At 34.7% G+C, this 20,756-nt stretch overlaps 2 pseudogenes; one reads left to right on the forward strand and one right to left on the reverse strand.

Moving 5' to 3' along the window:
• Nucleotides 1-899: 899 nt before the first annotated feature.
• On the reverse strand, nucleotides 900-7,955 carry LOC114744528 (cysteine-rich receptor-like protein kinase 25; annotated as a pseudogene).
• A 3,766-nt stretch (nucleotides 7,956-11,721) lies between these two features.
• On the forward strand, nucleotides 11,722-14,216 carry LOC114744529 (cysteine-rich receptor-like protein kinase 10; annotated as a pseudogene).
• Nucleotides 14,217-20,756: the final 6,540 nt, after the last annotated feature.

Consider the following 20,756-nt stretch of genomic DNA (forward strand, 5'->3'; position numbering starts at 1 on the left):
GTAGAAAACCAGTGTGAATATGTGTATTGGCTGTGGACCACCAAGATACAGTCTGGTTTAATGGAGATGAGAGGGAGTAAGATGAGGGATTTTACGGAACGATTCTGACTTTGCCAACTATATGTCTTATCAACACAACTTTATTAATTAAAGCGTACATAGACCGCAGTTGACTTCAAAATTCTTTTGGAGAAGAATGCTCTAAAAATTGAAATAATGTAACATGAAATTATAGTCCATCCTCAGTTTTTTTCAAAAAAAATTTTAAAAAAATTAAATGAAGGTGTTGTTTTCAATAACAGATAATGATATGTGCAGTCATAATATTGAGATTATTAGGCTGGTGCGTAGTACTAATGATGCAGTCATAATGTGATTGGCATAGCTAAAGCCAGAATGGTTCCCCTCTTCCTAATGTTGTAGGTTTCCAGGTTGGCCCCTAGCGTTTTTCAAAACGGGCTGATACTTGTGGTTCAATATGGGTGGGCTTTACGAGGAAGACATAAATCCTTGGGGACCCAAAAAACTTGCTTATACCTTTTTGAAGATCTAAGTCATTTTATTTTTCATTAGGAATCAGGATTACCATTTCCCATAACTACTTTTCTTTTCGCGGGGGAAAAGACACGGTTAAAAAAAAAGACATATGAAAATACTGTAATAATTATACATTAATTTTAGCATTTAAATAATAAAGTAAAATGTACAGCAAGAATATATATTCACATAAAGATAACATCTACGTAATTAATTAGTGCTTTTTTTATAAGTTCATATCCTTTTGCGATCCAAAACATGAAGATCGACCCAGAATATTCAGTCTTTTTGGCCAAAAAAGGGAGTAAGAAGGAAATTTGACGATGATTTCGAAGTATAAAGCTTCATATGTACTAACGAGGAAAAGATGAAGTTATAGACATTTCATTGACAGAAGATGGAATGGAATTGTTGGCAGAAGCAGAAGGATGACCCGAATTTGGGTCCATCCTACCATGAACATAAAATGCGGGTTTGCGAGGAAATGGTAATTCCACAGAAAGATTACTTAAATACGAAACAACTCTTGACATGGGAGGCCTATACCTCTGCTTTCTCTTGAACACACAATAATCCAATCTGGATGCACTTCATCACTTCTGCTTCACAACTACTTTCTTTCAACTTCGGATCCATTATTTCTAATGGCGTCTCACCTCCCCTCCACTGGTTCCAAGCCTGCAAAGTTTTCACAGTACACACATGTCAATACTCAATATTAATATTTGCCCTTTCTTCTTATAACTTTCGATGCATCAGGCGATCATATAATTATTGAGGCACGATGGCATCACACCTGCTTCAGCTTATTTATATCAACATTTATCTATTGAAATTTGACAAAAATGAATACGTACAATTCATCAAGTGATATGTTTCAGAGTTAAAAGTCATTGCAAGTAACGACTTACGTAAGCTAGCTGGGAGGCCATTAATGCTGGGTAATTCATAAGAACAAGAATTTTTCCGCCCACATACTCCAAAACTAAAGACATCTGATTTTTCTGAGTATCTTCCAAAATTCACATATTCAGGAGGTATATAGCCGCTGCCAAAAAAAAAAAATCCAAACAATATAAGCCAACGAGAAACAACACTTTACTTGTTGGAACAAATAGAAAAACAAAGTAATGAAGTGTGGTAAGGGATTCAGCATTCACTAACTCACTATGTCCCAACTATTCTTCTTGTTCTTTCTTGGTGTTGATCTATTGCCACCGTTTTTGCCATTCCAAAATCGGAAAGCTTTGGATTCATGTTTTCATCTCATAAGATATTGCTAGGTTTAAGATCACGATGTATAATTTTAAGACGTGAATGCTCATGAAGATAAAGAATTGCTCGAGCAACCCCTTCAATGATTTTAAAGCACCTGGACCAATTTGACAAGAGCTGATCTTGAGAATCTGTATAATCAACAATAACAATATAAAGGTGTTAGACTTCAACAGTAAATGTGCTGGTAAAAAATAAAGATAAGAAAACCTTCAGGGCAAACGTAAATGCCAAACCAAAGAGAAAGTAGTCGAGGCTTTTGTTGGGTGCAAATTTGTAGACGAGTATCTTCTCATGCTCTTGTAAGCAAAATCCCAACAATGTCACTAGATTTCTATGTTGAAGTTTAGCTGTTAGTAAAATCTCATTCTTAAATTCCGGGGTGCCTTGTTCGGAGCTCGTGGAGAGTCTCTTCACAGCAATTTTCTGTCCATTAGAAAGAGTACCCTGAGATCATGCATAAGTAAAAATTAGCATTTGCAACGATACTCAAATATGGACTAGTCATTAGGACTGGGTACTATAGGTAATTGTTAAAAAGATGTTAACATTTGCATTATGGACATAAAATAATTTCTCACCTCGTAAACTTCTCCAAATCCTCCTTGACCTATCCCGTTCTGAACTGAAAACCTGTTTGTTGCAGCTTCAATTGTAGCGAAATCGAATCGCAGTGACTCCAGAGTAGTACATTCAGTTCCAACTAAACGAATGTATATATGTACTTTTCAAATAAGCACATCCATTCTAGGCATAATACATACATACATACATACATACATATATATACACTTTTCTGGTTCTATTTATAAGTCACTTCTAACATATTATACACAGATAAAAAAAATAAAATTAAACTTCATTAATTTTTATTTAAAATTCAAGAACTTTCTTATTTTATCTCTATTTAATAAATAAAGTGTAAAATTGTACATCCATACAAAAAATTTCTCTTAGTATCCTATAAATAGGACTAAAAAAATGTCTTTTCTTCCTGTTTTATAGACAGGACCAGAGGAGCATATACATAGGAAGAGCATGGTTGGTTTGATTTTCTATTTTCTATTTCATAAAACGTACAGTTTTCTTTGAGAATGGCATATCTCCTCCTTGCCTTCCTTCGCAGCAAATAGATGACGAAATAGGACAGCAGGGCTGTAATAACGACTGGGATGACCACCGCGATAATGATCCGTGACCGGACTTTTCTGCCTCCTGCGCAATAAAATAATTGCACAGTTAATATAAAAGTTAGTTGATTAATTTAAATAGATTAAAAAAATTAGTTAAGTTAATTATTTATAATAAATACGTGTTTTTTTACCTAAAATATCCTTTTTAATTAAGTGTATTAGTTAGAATTATTATTATTACGAGGATTACCTAGAAAAAAAGTAGATAACCATCGAAGACAAAATGAATTGAGATTTGATATTTAAAATCAAATAAAAATTAAATGAGCTTTTATATTAAGGACCGGAAGTAGTAATAAAGAAATGTTATCTTTTCCCCCGTAAATTTTCCCTTAAGGTACAATGAAATAATTTCTTTTTTATTATCCAAAAAATAATTTATTAGGTCAAAATGGACAAAGTTGGCCCACTCAAAGAAGGCCTGTCATACGGTCATTTGAGCCAGACAGCCTTCATTCGTTGAACATGTGACAAAATTGTGAACTTGACCCATAAGGTTTTTTTTTTTTTTTGACCTTGATTAAGGTTTCATTAAAAACTAGTAGTAATATAAATCTCAAAATCGGCGGCGTATAGATAAATAATTAGCCATTTAGAAGGGGAGCTTTACCTTCGGACGCTGAGCCCCCTTTGCCGCCATCAACAGAAACAGAATCATGTGAGACGCGCTCAGGCGAACGCGCGCGAACAGCTTCAACCTCTCAGTAAAAGAGTCGCAACCCAAACATGAGGCTGCAGCATGGATACAGAACCATTCCGGCGTATCTTCCAAGGCAACACAACGGAATATCCGCCATTATATCCCTCAGACATCCCCAGCAATCTCCGCTTGTCAAATCGTGCGAGCATTGAACCAGAGTGCACACCTTCTGATCCCTCACTTTCCCCGTCCTCGTCGCAAATTTCTTTTCTCCAGCTGCCACACCGTCCGCCGCCTCCGTTATCGCCTCGTTCAGCGTGTTCGCCAGCACCCGCCCGACGCCACCTTGATTCGACGTGTCCGGAATCGTGCTGAAATTCCCGAGCTTAATCCTGGGCCATTCCTCCAAGTTGGAGAAGATGGAACGGCTCGAATACCGAACTAAGCACTCGTGATACCAGATGATGGCTTCCTTGGAGTACAAACAACGCGACGCGATTTTCTGGATCGCCAACTGAACGCACTTTTGGCACATCTGACCCGTGACATCACCGTGACACAAGAAGAGGCCGTAGATGGCCTCGCTGGCGTTTACACCGCCTCCGGTGACGGTGGTGTTGTAGAATTCCACGACGCCAGTGGCGTGAGAAGATAAAGAGGAAAGGAGAGTGTTGAGGTTGACATGGTAAGGACCATTGAAAGCGAAGGTTTTACTGGCGGAGCAACTATGGTGGATATAAACAGGATCTTTATTGCCTATATAAACAGAGCCATCTGCTTCAGCCCTGGCTATGGCGAAATATTGAAGCAAGCTGAGGAAGAATATGAGATGGAGGTTAGGTACAGTCATTTGGAATAGCTAATGCTTGATGATTAATTGATATTTGAATGAACAACTGGGGATGTATGCTCTGAATCAGAAGAAAATTTGGCCGACAAAAGGCTTTAATGATTATCTAGTGGGGTGTTTTTTAATGGTTCTTTCTTTTACCATCATCTAGCACCCTATGATCAACCCCAATGTTGGTTCCTTTCTGGCCAACTATAATATTTTGCTTATAATTTGTCAAATCTGATACAACCAATGTGCCTTGGACGTAATTCTAAAATATTGCAAGATGGGTCTCAAATCAATCTGTTTCTTTTTGAATGGAAAATCAATCTGTTTCTTGATATGCCAGAGAAACTACGTATCTTTCTCCTATGCACTTGATATATAATAATGTAAAAGAAGTAACTTTATTATTACACTAATAACACGCATGATTCAGAATTCGGTAGGTTGGATGGGATTTGACGACGATGGTCAGCAATGATCAACTACATGGGGTTTTACGTACGTTTGCATCTTGCCTATGTACGTTTAATAATGGTGTTTTATTTACATATTTGTATCAGACACACAAGATTGACATGAATAATCTCATATATATATATAGATATAGATATATATTTGTATGTATTAATTCTTTTTTATATCAGCTAATAAATTCGGATCTCTTTTATTCTGCTAAGAAGTGGACAGATGCTTTTTTCGCTATTAATATTCTGATCTTACATAGGAATCCAAACGAATCTCCACAATCCACATGTTGGTAAACAGAACAACAGATAAGCTATCGAGGGTACACTTGAGTGATGGAAGCTTCGTCAACAGAGTATGGGGCTGATCTGCTTTGAGAAGACTTATCTGTGGAGTTCGATGGAAGGCTGAGCTCAACAGTTCTGCTTTGAACCAAAAATGGAGGTCTCTCAGGTATTGCTACGCTAACTGAGTAACTATTGAGCATCAGAACTATTGTCTGCATTGTTGGCCTTTGAGCTGGATCTTCTTGTACACATGTTAATGCAATCTGGATGCATCTTCTCACTTCCTCTCTATTATAAGAATCTCTCAAACTCACGTCTAACACTTCCAACGGCGTCCCATCTTTCCATTTCCTCCAGGCCTGCAAAAGAAGTACAGTATGAAAGTCAAACCAGAAACAGAGCAAGCGACAGAGAACAAACACAAAGATCCTCCAAACTCACATAGTTCAGGAGATGTTCATCGTAGTTGGATTCTTGAAAGGATGTGCTCTTTTGTCCGCTTATTATTTCCAAAATCAACACGCCAAAGCTATATACATCCACTTTTACAGACAGATTCCCATGCATTGCATACTCCGGAGGCATATAACCACTATAAACAAAGTCAAATTCAAAACATAAAACTTGACATGATGAATATTTCACAAACATTTACTATCAAAATATTATGTGTTTAAATTGAACAAAGGATATTGGCACAAAGTAATAAAAAAAGGGAGATCGAACTCACAATGTTCCCACAATTCTATTTGTATTTCCTTGAGTTTGATCAGCACCAAAAATTTTTGCCATACCAAAATCTGCAATTTTTGCATTCAAATTCTCGTCTAATAATATATTACTAGCTTTAAGATCACGGTGTATGATTCTAAGTTGAGAGTCTTCATGAAGATAAAGTATTCCACGAGCAATTCCTTGTATAATCTTGTATCGTTTTGACCAATTGAGCATACTTTTTCTTTCATCATCTGCAACATCAAAAGAAATGAAGAGATTAATATGCAGTATCAAATGGTGAAAGAAATTCAAATTAAAGAAGCTTATTTATGAATGACATACTGAAAAGAAAATGATCCAAGCTCTTGTTGGGAATGAACTCATATATGAGGATCTTCTCTTCTTCATCCAAGCAAAACCCCAATAGCCTAACGAGGTTTCTATGTTGAAGGTTGGCCACTAAGACCACCTCATTCCTGAATTCTTCTGCACCTTGCCTAGAGCTTAATGAAAGCCTCTTCACTGCAATATCTTGCCCATTAGGAAGAGATCCCTGAAAATACCGTACATCCTTTGAGATGCTCTGAACCCAAAACCAAATTGTCTCAAATTTTTGCAGGTAACAAATAAAATACCTTGAAAACCTCACCAAATCCTCCTTCGCCTAGTTTATTTTCATGGGAGAAGTTGTTTGTGGCCAATCTGACTGTTTCCAGATCAAACTGCACGTGCTCCACACTGGAAATTTTAACTGCACATTAGCAGCCAGAGTAAACTTAAAGCTGAAGGCCTTCCAAGTTTCACATTGTTGGGTCAAGGATTTTATAATAGATTCAATCATCGATGCCACTGGCATATATAAAAAGTTTTACAGCAGCTAAGCTAGCAAAATGTGGAAGTACCGATAGAATCACAAATAAAACGCTATTTTTTTTGGGAATCATACCATCGTTTTCTTCAGCTGGCGGCACTAATATGTGCTTCTTGCTTGCCCTTCTAGCTACTAAACAGCAGAGAAGGAGGAAAAGCAGCAAAACGGTCATAATTGGAGCCACAATCGCGAGGACTACGGCTACAGAGATCCGGGTTTTTCCTGCTCAAATTAATTGGTCGATCAGTTTCCGGTATATTACCACTTAAAGTCGACGAAACCAATTAGTGGGAGAAGTCAAAAAGCAATGCACAGGACTCTCCACAAGTACCTTTTGGCGTTGGTTCTGGTGGGGTGATCACCGGCGATGATTGGTAGAACGGGTACGTTTCGTATCGGACAATACAACTACTTTGCAGGACTCTGGCCCCAATTTTTCCATCGCAGCAACTGGGTAAGGTCGAACTTGCTCGTTTTAAGCATGTTTCGCAGGTAGTTTCTGTTAAGTCCGGCGTGCACTGTGCTAGCGCATACAGCGTTTGAAAAGTAGAAAATTTGGCTTCTTTTGTAGCAAATTTCTTGTCGGCTCCGCCCTTCACCGCTTGGGCCTCCGCCGCGTTGATAGTCTCCGCCAACAGCGACATGAAGCTACTCTGGTTTAAGCTTGGCGCGGTATTCACCAAAATAAGCCTGGGGGCTACTTCACTGATGGAGAAGAAAGGCTCATCTGAGTAACGTAACATACACTCGTTGAACCAGATTACTGACTTTTTATCTAACGGACACCTTCGGAGTATTTGTTTGGCTGCTACGGAAGCGCAGTCATGGCAGGCGTCGGGGGTGAGATCTCCACGGCAGAGGAAGGCGCCGTAGACTGTGTTGTCGGACTTACCGGCGGAGGCATAATGGAAACCGTTTTGGTGGGTGGAATTTGTGGAAAGCCATGAAAGGAGATGGTCGAGATTGGTTTGATAGGAACTATTGGAAGAGAAAAATGTAGTGTTTCGACAGTTGTAATATTCCTCTGTTTGGGCGGATGCTCTATAACTGGTTACTATCACTGTCAGGATCGCCATGAAGAGCATGAGAACAGAGAGAGGAGGAGGATCAATTTTGTAGAGCTTCATTTCGTTTGTTGGGGAAGATCTCTGTCTCTCGCTTGCTCAAATTATACCCTTATCGCTTGGAATTGCAAGCTAGGACGGAGCTTATTCCTTCATTGCTTACCGTTCAGAAAGTCAATTTTGTAATAGACCAGAAAAATGCACTGTTAAAGAATATCACGTCACGAGAAAGAAGAAAGAACTTTTACAAAATTTATATAATATTCTAAATTAAGTTAAAATATCATATTGATTACTTGTTTTAAAATACAGTTTTGAAGTGTTGGTTTATTAGATATATATGAAAATATCCTTGTATGCATATCTGTACCGGTGCTAAATAGGTAAGAATAATGTCAGCTAGGAATAAAGTAGACAAAAAAATAAATTGAAAGACGAGTAAAATTAAGTTTGAGGAAAATTTAAATGATCAGATTACAACCAGCTGAGATTAAGATATAGGAGTGAAGTATGAGATAAATTTAAAAGTTAAAGAATTTTTGTTATGAAATAAATAAAAGTAAAGAACACCAAAGATTGCATAATAGAATTTTAGTAGGTGGGAAATTGGTTTTAGGGCGTTGACGGGCACACGGCTTCAGTCGTGGGAAAAATGGGAAACGAAGACCTGGAAAACGGAGCCTCCCCACTCGTTTCCATCCCGTACGGCGTGGGTCGGGTCTGAGTTATACGTTTGCTGTTGGTTGATTACTGATCAAACACGTCAGAAGATTCCTTTTAATTTTAAAATTTCAAATCTTTCTTACTTATTATATTTTAAACATAATTGATAATATTTAAAAAACAAATATTAACATATTTTTATAATCATTTTTAATTTAAAATTTTAAAGTTTTAGAGATTTTTTTTAGAATCATTCCATTGACTAATGATATTGATTTTTTGTGACTGATGTGTATCTGATTATTTGAACCCAAGGAATCATCCGCCAGTTCCAAGTCACAATGAACAATTTATCCTTTCATATTCATGTGTTGAGAAGTAGTTAAGAACAGTTTAGTTAAGATAATATTTTACTATAACCGTAAGAATTAGTTGGGAATAAATCTGGTTTTTAATATAAAATCTCAATCTACTTTATTTTTTGATTTTTTTTTTAGAATATGCCTATTAATTGTACATATTAAGAGATTCCGATTAAAGAGTAGTTCTAGTGCACATAACTAAGGAATGTAATTTAAGAAAGTTAACACATATTTGTTATAAATAACCAGTTTAACTAATTTTCTTAATTTTTTAAATTAACTATTGAGTTTTTATATTGAGGATTGAATCATAAGTTGTAACCAAGGTTGTCAAACTCACGAATTTAATTAAACTCGTGATGATGATATAAACTTGGATCGTAAACTCAAATCGTGAACTCGTAAGAGTTTACTTTTATTAATAAACTAATATTAAAAGTATAGAATCAAATAATTAATATATATAAAATAATAATTTCGTTTAAATATATTAAATTTAAATAATTAAAATTATATCCATCAATATTTATAATTTATCATATTCAAAAAAGAAATTTCTATAAAATTCACATATAAAATCACTAAACATAATCAAATCCAAAAATTCACCACGAGTTTAAGAGCGAATTGACACGATTTTGTAAGCTAAAAACGTAAAGACGGTAAACTTGATAAATAAACTCGTAAGTTTAACCAAGTTTACAGTTATCACGAGTTTAAAAAAGAGTTGACACGATTTTGTTAGTTGAAAACGTAAAAACGTTAAACTTAAAGAGTCAACTCGCGAGTTTAATCACAGTGGTTGTAACACATAGAATTAGCCACAATGCAATATCAGGGGAAGATAGATAAATGATTACATAAAGGGTGTTAAAAAAGTATTTTTACATAAGTTGAGATAAAACTCCTTTCACATATTTATTTTACTTGTCATAAAATCACTTTTAAAATCATAATTTAGTTTCCATCCAAACCTCTTCTAAATTTTAAAACCAAGTCTTAATTTTTTACCAGTAAAGTTTTATGATCAATTTTAAACTGATTATAACTTGGGAAAATCCCAAAAAAGGTCCTTGGAATATGGGAAATGCCAGATTGGGTCCTTAAATTTCAAAAATGACAGAATGGGTCATTGACCCAATCTGTCATTTGTGAAATTCAGGCGAATTAACAATTTTGCCCTCATTTATTCATTCACTACAATGATTCAAGGAATCACTATAAGAGTTTAGGTGTTACCTAGATTCGTGTAGCGAATAACTACTCACTTTTTCATACTCAGGTGTGTTGTTATTAACTACAACTAATTCTGTAATCACTAGAACAATGTAAGCATTACCTAGATTTGTGTAGAGAATAACTACTCATTTTTTCATAGTCAAGTATTTTATTATTGTCAGGTACCTTATTATTAACTACAACGAATCTTGTAATCACTAGAACAGTGTAAGTGTTATCTAGATTTGTTTAGAGAATAACTACTCACTTTTGCTTAGGGGCAAAATTGTCAATTCGCCTGAATTTCACAAATGACAGATTGGGTCAATGACCCATTCTGTTATTTTCGAAATTTAAGGACCCAATCTGAGATTTGGTATATTCCAAGGGCTTTTTCTGGGATTTTCTCTTATAACTTTTAAACATTTATAATTAAGCTTTCAGGATTTACAATTGAGATACGTTGTTAATTACATAACCGCATTTTTTGTTGGTTTCATTTTTTTCCCCCTTCCAATCTTGGCCCTTCTTCAAAAACCGTATATCATCTCAAAGCATGGTCATTGAATTTTTTTTTCTTTTATGTTCCACTTTCACTTCCAATTCCAATTCTCAGCTTCCAATTTCTTGTTATCAAACGGGGCATTAAAGTATGTAAATGAATTCCAATCTCATTCGTATGCCTCCAATTTCATTGTACCAAATTAAACGAGACATTAGTTGACTTGGGCATTGACGCGGGGTGCCAGTCTATTTTGTCATTGGAAGTAGATGGTGGAGGAATTATTGGACGCGCAATGGAAGAGCCTGAGAAATGACTATGAAGTATGAACACTCGAAAAAGTTTGGTTGATCAGGTCTTCATTGTCGTGTTCAAAAGGGGCTTCAAATTGTGTCGCGACCTTTTCACGGATATAAAGAAAAAGAGGCAAAAAAGGAAAAGCTAATTATTTATTAATTTGACTGTTATACTACCTCCGGTTTTTAATATAAAAGCTAGTTTGAATTTAAAATTTGATTCTAAATATAAGATTCCAATCCACTTTGTCTCATATTTATTTATTGTTTTCTAAAGGTAATCCTTATAGTAATAATAGTTTTACCTAATATACTTGATTAGTAAAGTTATTTTATGAAAGGCAACATCTATTTATTACAAATAACTAACTTAACTAATTTTTTTAATCTACTTAAATTAGTCAACTAACTCTTATGTTAAGCACCGGAGGTAGTATATTTATATTTCCCGGGTTTATACCGACATACTGTGCAGTGTTTTTCATTACTTCAAACGTAAATGATCATCAAGGAAATCAAGAAATTATTAACGAAAAATGTAATAATTTTAGCTATTTAATTCATGTCTTCCAATTGAATATGTAGAACATCAGAACAGCTAATCCTCCAAAATGTGTCATGTAATTAATATGAAACTGAGTGGAGTGAGTATTACGGTTCTAGCTAGTCCAGTCAACATCTATCTTCTTAACCACTGGTTCTCAAGTTCTAAATCTGCCTCAGGTCCCAAAAAAAAAAAAAATCTAAATCTGCCGCGTTGAAAATTCCAAAATAATAAAAACTACGAAGATAAATGAGAATAGCAAAAGGAGTTAACCGTACGCCGGATATATTTGAGATTGATTGTCTCATGTGTCTCCGCAACAGTATTAGCAATTTGCCTATTTGCTGTACTGGAAAAATAGGCGGAATAACCGTCAAGCCCATTTGCTATTTAAGGTATGAAATGTACGCCTTTTACCAGGAACCGGGCCCGCCATCTGCGCTTCCGCCACCAGCTCCTTCGCCGGCATCCACTTCCAAATGTCAGTTGTTACAGCTTCAAGGAATAAATATTTTATGAATTTTTTCACCCAAATTTGTTGCGCTTGAAAGATTGTTTTGACAACGAAGCTAGAACTCTGCTGACAAATCCACAGGGTTAAGAGTGTAAATTTATTCTAAAAGCTTTCATTCAAAAACTAGAACTCTTCTAAATAGAAGACCTTCTGTTTAAAAGTTAAAGTGTAATGAAGATGTAATTTAAACTAATAAATGATGTTTTAATTAATAATACTTTTTCATTACAAAGGGTGAGCTAACAATTTAGTGTTACGACTGGGATCAAAGCTTTGTACCACTATGCAACACGGGCATCGAGTTAATTAACAATTTTAAACTTAGGAATTGTTTCACAAGAAATTTAAAAAATAGTATAATTTTAACAAAAATAGTGAATATATATGTAACTTAGTTTTCTTTTTCCTTTTTTTTTTGGGTTTTATTCAGATAAAAGCAGGATTTCACGTGGGATGATTATTGCCATAGCTGTTCCAACGGTGACATTCATATTGCTCTGCTTCTTGTGCTTAAAAAGGAGGGCAAGAAAAGATGCTTCAGCTCCTAAACAAAGTGGTATGATAAATATCAGCTCTCATGTTTAATTTGATACACGCAATTTTCGCTTTAATTATTACATGGAAGTTCCTTAGATGACTAATTAATATCATGATCCCTACTTTTTTTTTTTTGGTTATGTAGTTGATATTTCAAGCGCAGAATCCCTACAATTTGATTTGGATACCATCAGAACAGCCACAAATGACTTCTCTCCTGACAATAAACTTGGTCAAGGAGGATTTGGTTAGGTTTACAAGGTATATAAATCTATTATACTTGTAAAAATCGGGATCACTGCTCTTAAAATCATAAATAGCTATTTGTTTGCAAATGGATTTTAATAGATTGATTATTCCTTATGAGTATTGTTCTACCTGATGGACAAGAGTTAGCCGTAAAAAGACTATCAAGCGGTTCAAAACAAGGTGTGGGAGAATTTAAGAAGGAAGTTGTTATGATGGCAAAACTTCAACATAGAAATCTCGTAAGGTTACTTGGATTTTATTTGGATGAAGAAGAAAAGATACCCGTATACGAATTTTTGCCCAACAGAAGCTTGGATAATTTTTTATTTGGTAGGTTTTGCAAAATTATTTTCTGCGTTTAGTTGTGCATATGCTCGCTCTTCAAATTATATAATAATTATTATTAATTGCATTGGCTTACTTGGGGGTGAGGATGTGAATCTAATTTTTTATCTTATCATTTGAATTGGCTTCTTATTGGGCGTCCAGGACTTGAAAACCAAGGTAAATTGAATTGGTCAAGACGTTACAAGTTTATAGAAGGCATTACAAGAGGGATGCTTTATCTTCATGAAGATTCTCAACTAAAAATCATACATCGTGATCTTAAAGCTAGTAATGTATTGTTGGATGAAGATTTGAATCCAAAAATCTCTGATTTTGGTATGGCTAAAATATTTGGAGTTGATCAAACGCACGCAAGCACAAGCAGAGTTGTCAGCACCTTGTAAGTTAAATTTCTTCATGCCAATTGTTTTGCATCATACTTATAATAAACTTGAGAAAAGAAATTATTTATCACGTAATGTGTGCTTTTCTTTTTTAGTGGATACATAGCTCTAGAATATGCAATACATGATCATATTTCAATCAAATCTGATATATATAGTTTTGTTGTCCTAATTTTGGAGATTATTAGCAGCAAGAAGAATACATCTTTCTGTATTTCAAGCTATGCTGAAGACCTAGTAACCTATGTGAGTATATTATCTTTTTTCGAGTGAAAGCTACGTAGGTATATTATCAAAAGTAGATAAACCTAGATGGTAGCTAGAGGGGTCAAAATCTTGACACATTAATTATATATTGTTGGAATTGCACTTTGCAGGCCTGGAGGCTGTGGAGGGAAGGGAGGCCATTGGAATTGCTGGATCCTAGTTTAAGAGATTCTTGTTCAAGAAATGAAGTTATCAAATGCATCCATATGAGCTTGTTATGTATTCAGGAAAACCCAGCTCTGAGACCTACAGTACAGTCTATTATGGTGATGCTAAGCAGTCACTCCGTCACATTGTCGGATCCTCGGGAGCCAGCCTTTTTTGTTGGCCGCCATAGAACAGATTCAAATCCAGTCATTTATGAAAATAGTTCAGATCAATCTACCAGCAAGTCTGCGCAGTGGTCTGTGGATAAAGATCCTATTACTGATTTGTACCCTCGCTAATATCCTCGTTTATTGCTTAAATGCTCATCAACTCAGTAGCGTATATGTCAAACATTGGTGAAAGCTTGAAACCAGTGTTCGAAGATAAAACTGGTTTCGAAAGAAAGTTTAATTAGGCAAAGTATCAAGAAATTAAATCAGATAAGTTACTTGTATTTGTATATTATTTTACCTTCTGGGGGAGGATAATATGACAGCTTTTCATACATATCTTTTACTCAATAATGAATGATGTTTCTGTTAATGATTCTCAATCCATTCATTATGCGAAGTTGATATTTGAACAACTGGAATGATGGAGAACAACTCATAAGAGGATGTACCTAGATATGCATGGTAGATCTTAGTTAAAATCGAATTTAATAAATGAAGAGAAGGAAAAGGTAAAGTGATCAAGTTGTCACTTGTCATTGTCAAAAGTTTTAAGCAAAAGATTACGATCAGTTAGATGTTCCTCTCTCATTTTCAAAGATTATTCTTCGGATTTATGTTTTTTCACCTTACAGTATCGTAATCGGAAGACTACTCTTATAAAGGTAGATAGTTTTATATATTTTTGAAACAATCCAAAAAAAAAAAAGATTGTTAAATGTCAAAATTTTAAATCAGTATTGCTTACTACACTCATAAAAAAAATGAGTACACTCAAAAAGCAAATTACAATATATTTTTGTAGTAATTCCTGATTTAGAATTTTAAAATTCAATGGTCTTTTTTAAAGATTTTTTTAGTGTTTTTTATCTCTACCTTTTTATCATTTGAACATAAATTTTGAATTCTTCATCTAAATGAAAATTTTTTTATTTAAGCAAAAAGTTTTTGATATCTATATGTCCTCACCCAGAAAATTTTCATTTTTTCCTACCTTTTCAACTATCGTTTAGGTAAAATACCTTCTTCTTAGATTATTGTGTAACCCGTGTAATGTCTGGAAAAATAATCTAATTATTTATTTAACAATATGTATTGTTACTCCTATTTTCTTTCGGCATTGACGCGGAAAGAAGAGTCTAATGATAAATGACCATTAATGAAGACATGAAAACATTTTCACGTTTAAAAAGGCCTAAAAATTTAAATAACCAAAATTTTTTCATGGCCTTTTCGCAGATACGAAGAAGAATAGATGAAAACATTAATATTTGTTAATTTTTTATTATATCATTATACTTCTTGAGTTTTTTTTTTCATTACTTAATGTATAGGTGAACAATACTCAAGAAGAGATGGCGCTTTCTAGATTTTATCCAACAAAACTCTGGTTAAAGATATCATTGTCTAAGTTAGATATATTTCTGTATAAGAATTGAGATGTAGACGTCGTAACGTAAATCTCATATCTAGAGGCAAATTTTTGTGTCCATCTTTCAGCTAGAAATTTAAAGATATCATTGTTCAAGCTAGATCTATTTGTGTATAAGAACTGAAATGTAGACGTCGTAACGTAAATCTCATATGTAGAGGCAAATTTTTGCGACCATATTTTTAGCTAGAAATACGAAATGCTAGGTAGGTAATTTATGCACTTTTAATTTTATCAACCATAAGTTGTCTCCGACACATGTAAGATTTGGCAAGCTAGCCAGCGTTGAATCATTGTAAAAGTAAAACCATGTGTTCTGAAAAAGCAGTTCCTTTAATTTGTACTGAAGCTGGAAGTCTTGAACCTAAAAGAAGGATGGAAGAGCCCAATAAGGGTGGACCATTGAAAATGCGGAGTTGTAAGCAGGAAAAGTCGCAACAAAATTTAAGGCTAACTGCATAATAAATTGTAGTGATGGAGGACTTATTCCTACTTACGCGTTGCTTAAAGAGACTTGTTCCCTTATTTCCAAGCTATCGAGAGTGAACATCTTCTGCACACTTTAATGCATGCCTCAGGATCTTCACAGTGAAGTGACCACAATTCCAAACATTACATCGGGCCTGTCAGCGCCAATAATAAGATTACCATCGGTAGTTCGATGTGTCCCTTACTAATTTTCAGAGAGGATTATTCTTAGCATATATTTTTTCCATACCGTACACTTGAGTAACCAAATGACTCTCTCTGAGTAAGGTTATTCACGTACACTTTAGTAATATTATTAATTGTGCTCTGACCCAAATTTCATCTGCTGATGAGAAGACCAGTGTTTACAGGGCAGGAGAGACAAGCAAACATACTACTATATGACTATTATTTTCAGTGTTGTATGGAAAAAAATAATTTAATTGATTATTTAACGGTATGCTATTCCTATTTGATGATTTCGGTATTGACACGGATGATGATGAAAGTTTATCATATACTCCTCTAATTCTACTTATATGTTTTGACAAACTATATTAAAATGACTTATAAATAAGATTATAGGAGAGTACATCTCATACTCATTAATCGTGTTTAATTTGATTGCTGTCAAGGGAGAAATTTAGCTGTGAGGAAGTTATCATACACACGTTTTACTTGAACCAATAGTAAATTAATAACAGAGAAGCCTTGAAAATGAGGGCCTTCATTGTCGTATGCATGGGGGCTCAAAAAGTCAGACGCACGATAAATGAAGGCTGAAAATTCAGTCCACGCGAGACAACTTCCATAACCAATGGTGGAAATTCCACGTCAGGAGGTCAAGTGCATTTAATTCTCCAAAATTTTGTCCAACAAATTGGAAGAGAGGAGTAGTACGATTTTAGTCCAGTCCACATCTCTTGTAACTGGTTTACAAATTCTAAATCTGCGGCGTTGAAATTTCCAAGGTAATAAAAACTATAAGCATAAATGAGAGGCAAAAGTACCTAAGAGACTTATACGTACGGTACATGCATATATATTACGTGCAACATCTCTTTTATTATCCTATTATACGTTAATTGAAACCATTATAACGTATTTTCCATGTTTCCAAGCGAAAAATTTCAGTTTCAAAATTTCACATTTAATTCTGTCAGTAAACTGTTCATTCGAATTTGTGTCAAGTTTGAAAATTCATAACTAATTCTAGAAAAATCAAAACGAGATGGTTCTAATTTTCACATGAAGCTTGCTAATATTTCTATAGAAAAAAAATATTCATTAGACTCAATTCCATTCAGAACAACATCAGAAAATTCAACAAGATGTACTATTCATATGGTCAATTTTCAAATTTTCAGGATTTTAGCCCAATTTTGGAAGGGCAATCTCAGGTCCAAATTCCATCATTTGCTTATTATTTTATGTGTCACCATTTTGTCCTAATTTAGGCAATTTTATCCCCTAATCACTTCTTTCTTGAATTTTATATTCCTTTTTCCTTTTCTATACCCTCTAGGCATTCTACCACTCAATATTTCAACACTTGGGCATATCATACCAATATAATTTACAACATATTACCATTCATAATCCATTACAAACTTTGCATAAAGTTTAGTAACACATCATATGACATTTCAAAATAACATAATGATCATCAAGCTTCTCTATCCCAATACCAACTCCTTGCCTTAATCCATGGATGAGCCATTTCCTAAATAATAAATAAATTGACATAGGGGGAATGAGATTGCATAGAAATTTTAGTAGCATTTGAATTACAATTATCATGCAAATCAAGCAAGTTACATGTGACATGTTATAGAACTTTAAGACATCCTCAAGTTACATAAATTCATACTTAATCTCATGCTAGAAGAGGAACATTAACACTTCCATGTTAACACAATGAAATGCACTTGGCCAAAGCATAAACTGAGGTTATTCAACCAACCAAAATCACAATACAAGATCCTCAATCCAAGTAAGCAACAAATCATATTAAACAAGCAAGATATACAATCAAATTATAATTCAAAGCTGCCTTTTATCACTTGTCCAATTCAGTTACCTCAAGGAACAATGATCTTCCTTGATTCCTCCTCACAAAGCCTATTAAATCAAGCATAAATATAGGCTATATAACCAAACAACTTAAACATAATCCTTAAACTTTAACTTAACATTTTCTCCCCCTTTCTTTGATTTTTACTAAAATGATTTCTCCTTTAGAATCAATAACCTCATAACTCATTCCTATATGATTTTTCATGAGAAATTCAAATATGGAATCAGATTTTTTGAAAATCAAACTCCTTCCCCATGAATTCACCTTGGCCGAAAAGGGGGTGTAATCTTTCAAAAATTTCATTTTTGATTCCAATAATTTTAAACACTTTCCAACAACATATCCCTACACAAAAACATGTTTGAAACCCATTAGAATCATCAAATCAAGCCAAAAAAATTTGCTTCTGCATGAACAGTGCTAGGCCGAAATCTTGCTCTTAAACCCTAGGTGGATTTTCTTCCAAAAACCAATCCATACACCACTTAATCTTGCTTATTTCACTTGGTATTTTAGGTTTCTATCCTTCCCTAAACCTTCCATGGACAGACCAAAAATTTGACAGCATTTACACTTAGTTTTTCAACTGAAAACTCAACCAAAACTACTTTAAAGCTTAGGGATAGGAAGGCTTAAGCATACCTTGGTGTTTCCTTGATGTAATTTGAATGATTCCTTGCCTAAAACAGTTGAAATTTTCAAACAAATAGGGCTGGAGCTACAGTGACAGAGTCTCTCCTTATTTTTCCAATTTTCTAACATTTATTTGTATTTTCTAAAGGGATATATATAGAAAAATCTGATCTGCCTTCCCTCTCTCTATTTGCACGAAATTTGCCACCTCATGGGGGTTATGTGGCAGTCATCAAATGCTAGAAGAAGTCAGATTTGAACAAGTGACCAATTTCCAGATTTTTCCAAGCATTTATCCATGAATTTCACATTTTATTTAATAAAAATAGAGGGACCTGGAAGCTGCACAAAATTAGGTTCTTATTGGGCTCAATGTGGGCCCCAAAAATGGTTTGGGATGGTCCAAAAAGATGGTCCACAATCCAAATCAAAATCCCAAACCTATTTGAAACTTTATCGGTTACTATTCACTAGCAACATTCTATAATTTTTTCAGACCTCCAAAAATTTATTTCTCTTCATGATAATTCACCTTTTAATATGATAACATGATCTGAAAATTTTGAGAATTTCTTGCCACCTCTAGGTATTTATTTTGAATTTTCTCTGATTAGGCTTTTATCAGTGTCACTGTGGGAAAATAAATTCCCTAAAATTAATTCCTGAACTTTCAATGTCTAAAACTAATTTTATAAATTTAAATAAATATTTAGATGAATTATCCATCATTTTTCCAAATTTATTGAGGCCTCTAACTAATTAAAATAATTATTTTTATCTGATTTTCTAATATTTTTCTGAAAAACCTCTGTTTACGAGAAATTCCGTAATAATTTGCTTTCACCATAATTTCACCTTTCAGGTATCAACCGAGTCTCCAAAACTTCTAATTTATACTATTCCTATTTTTCAGAAATTTTCTAGAATTTTTCTCAAATTTTTCCATTTGGCCCTTCCTAGATTGATAATTACGAAAATGCCAGCCGGATCTTATCGATGTTTCACATCAAAAGTTGGTTCGTCTCCCTGTCTAGTTTTTACATTGGTCCTCATTCTAATTTTTGATTCCTTATGTCTAAGTAAAATTTCTCAGGATGTGACATTACGCTGCCAACACATGAAGCGGCATTAATCATCACAAAACAACAACACCCTCTATGGTATCTTCCAGTGCCTCGGCTATGCCAATGTCCAGACTTGTCAAAAATGTGTTTCCGGCGGAGTCAAAGATATCCTTCACAAATGCCCCAACAATAAAGGAGCCGTCGGTTGGTACGACGAGTGCTGGATACGTTTCTCCGGCGACTGGTATTTAATTTCTTCAACAAAATGGAAGAAGATCCTAGGTCATTTTTAACTAACAACACCAAGGCAACAGACACCACTGGCTTTATGAAGCGGTTGGGTCAAACCTTGGGAGTGGTTGTGAAGGAGGCATCCGAAGGCGGAAGCAAGAAACTTGCCAAGAAAGAAGACTATAGTGCTTTTGATCCTCTATATATGGCGCAGTGCACGTCGGCTATATCTGAGATTGATTGTTACTACAGTCTCAATAAATGTATCGACATATTGCATATATGCTGTGATGGAAATGGAGGGGGAGGAAAACTAAAGGAACGAAACGTGCCCCTTTTACCAGGAAGCGCCTCCTCGACCACCAGCTCCTTCCAAAGGTCAGTTATTGTTCCTTCCAGGAAAAGTATATCAAGTATATGAGACTGAATATCTAAGTCTTCTCCTTCCATCAAATATACATGTTTTCTTTGCCACAGTAGTTCAAACGACGATACTCATAATGCAAGTCTCGCCCTGCATCCCGTGCCTTAGACGGAGAGCACGCAAGAATGTTTCAGTCCCAAAAACGGGTGTTGAATTAGCCTTCGTGTTTAGATAGACGTGCGATTTTCACTTTACATGGTAATTAGTATGTTTCCATTCATGAATAATATCGGAAATTTACAATGACCTAACAGTTTTCAATTGACCATTCAAAGTAAACATATAATGTTTGTAAAGTCTTGGGAAATTGATTATACGTAGCTGAGATTTCAAGTGCGAA

The sequence above is a fragment of the Neltuma alba genome, unplaced genomic scaffold (genome assembly GCF_004799145.2).
Source record: "Neltuma alba isolate B1F8T4 unplaced genomic scaffold, ASM479914v2 tig00004377_pilon, whole genome shotgun sequence".
In the NCBI taxonomy this organism is placed as follows: Eukaryota; Viridiplantae; Streptophyta; class Magnoliopsida; order Fabales; family Fabaceae; genus Neltuma; species Neltuma alba.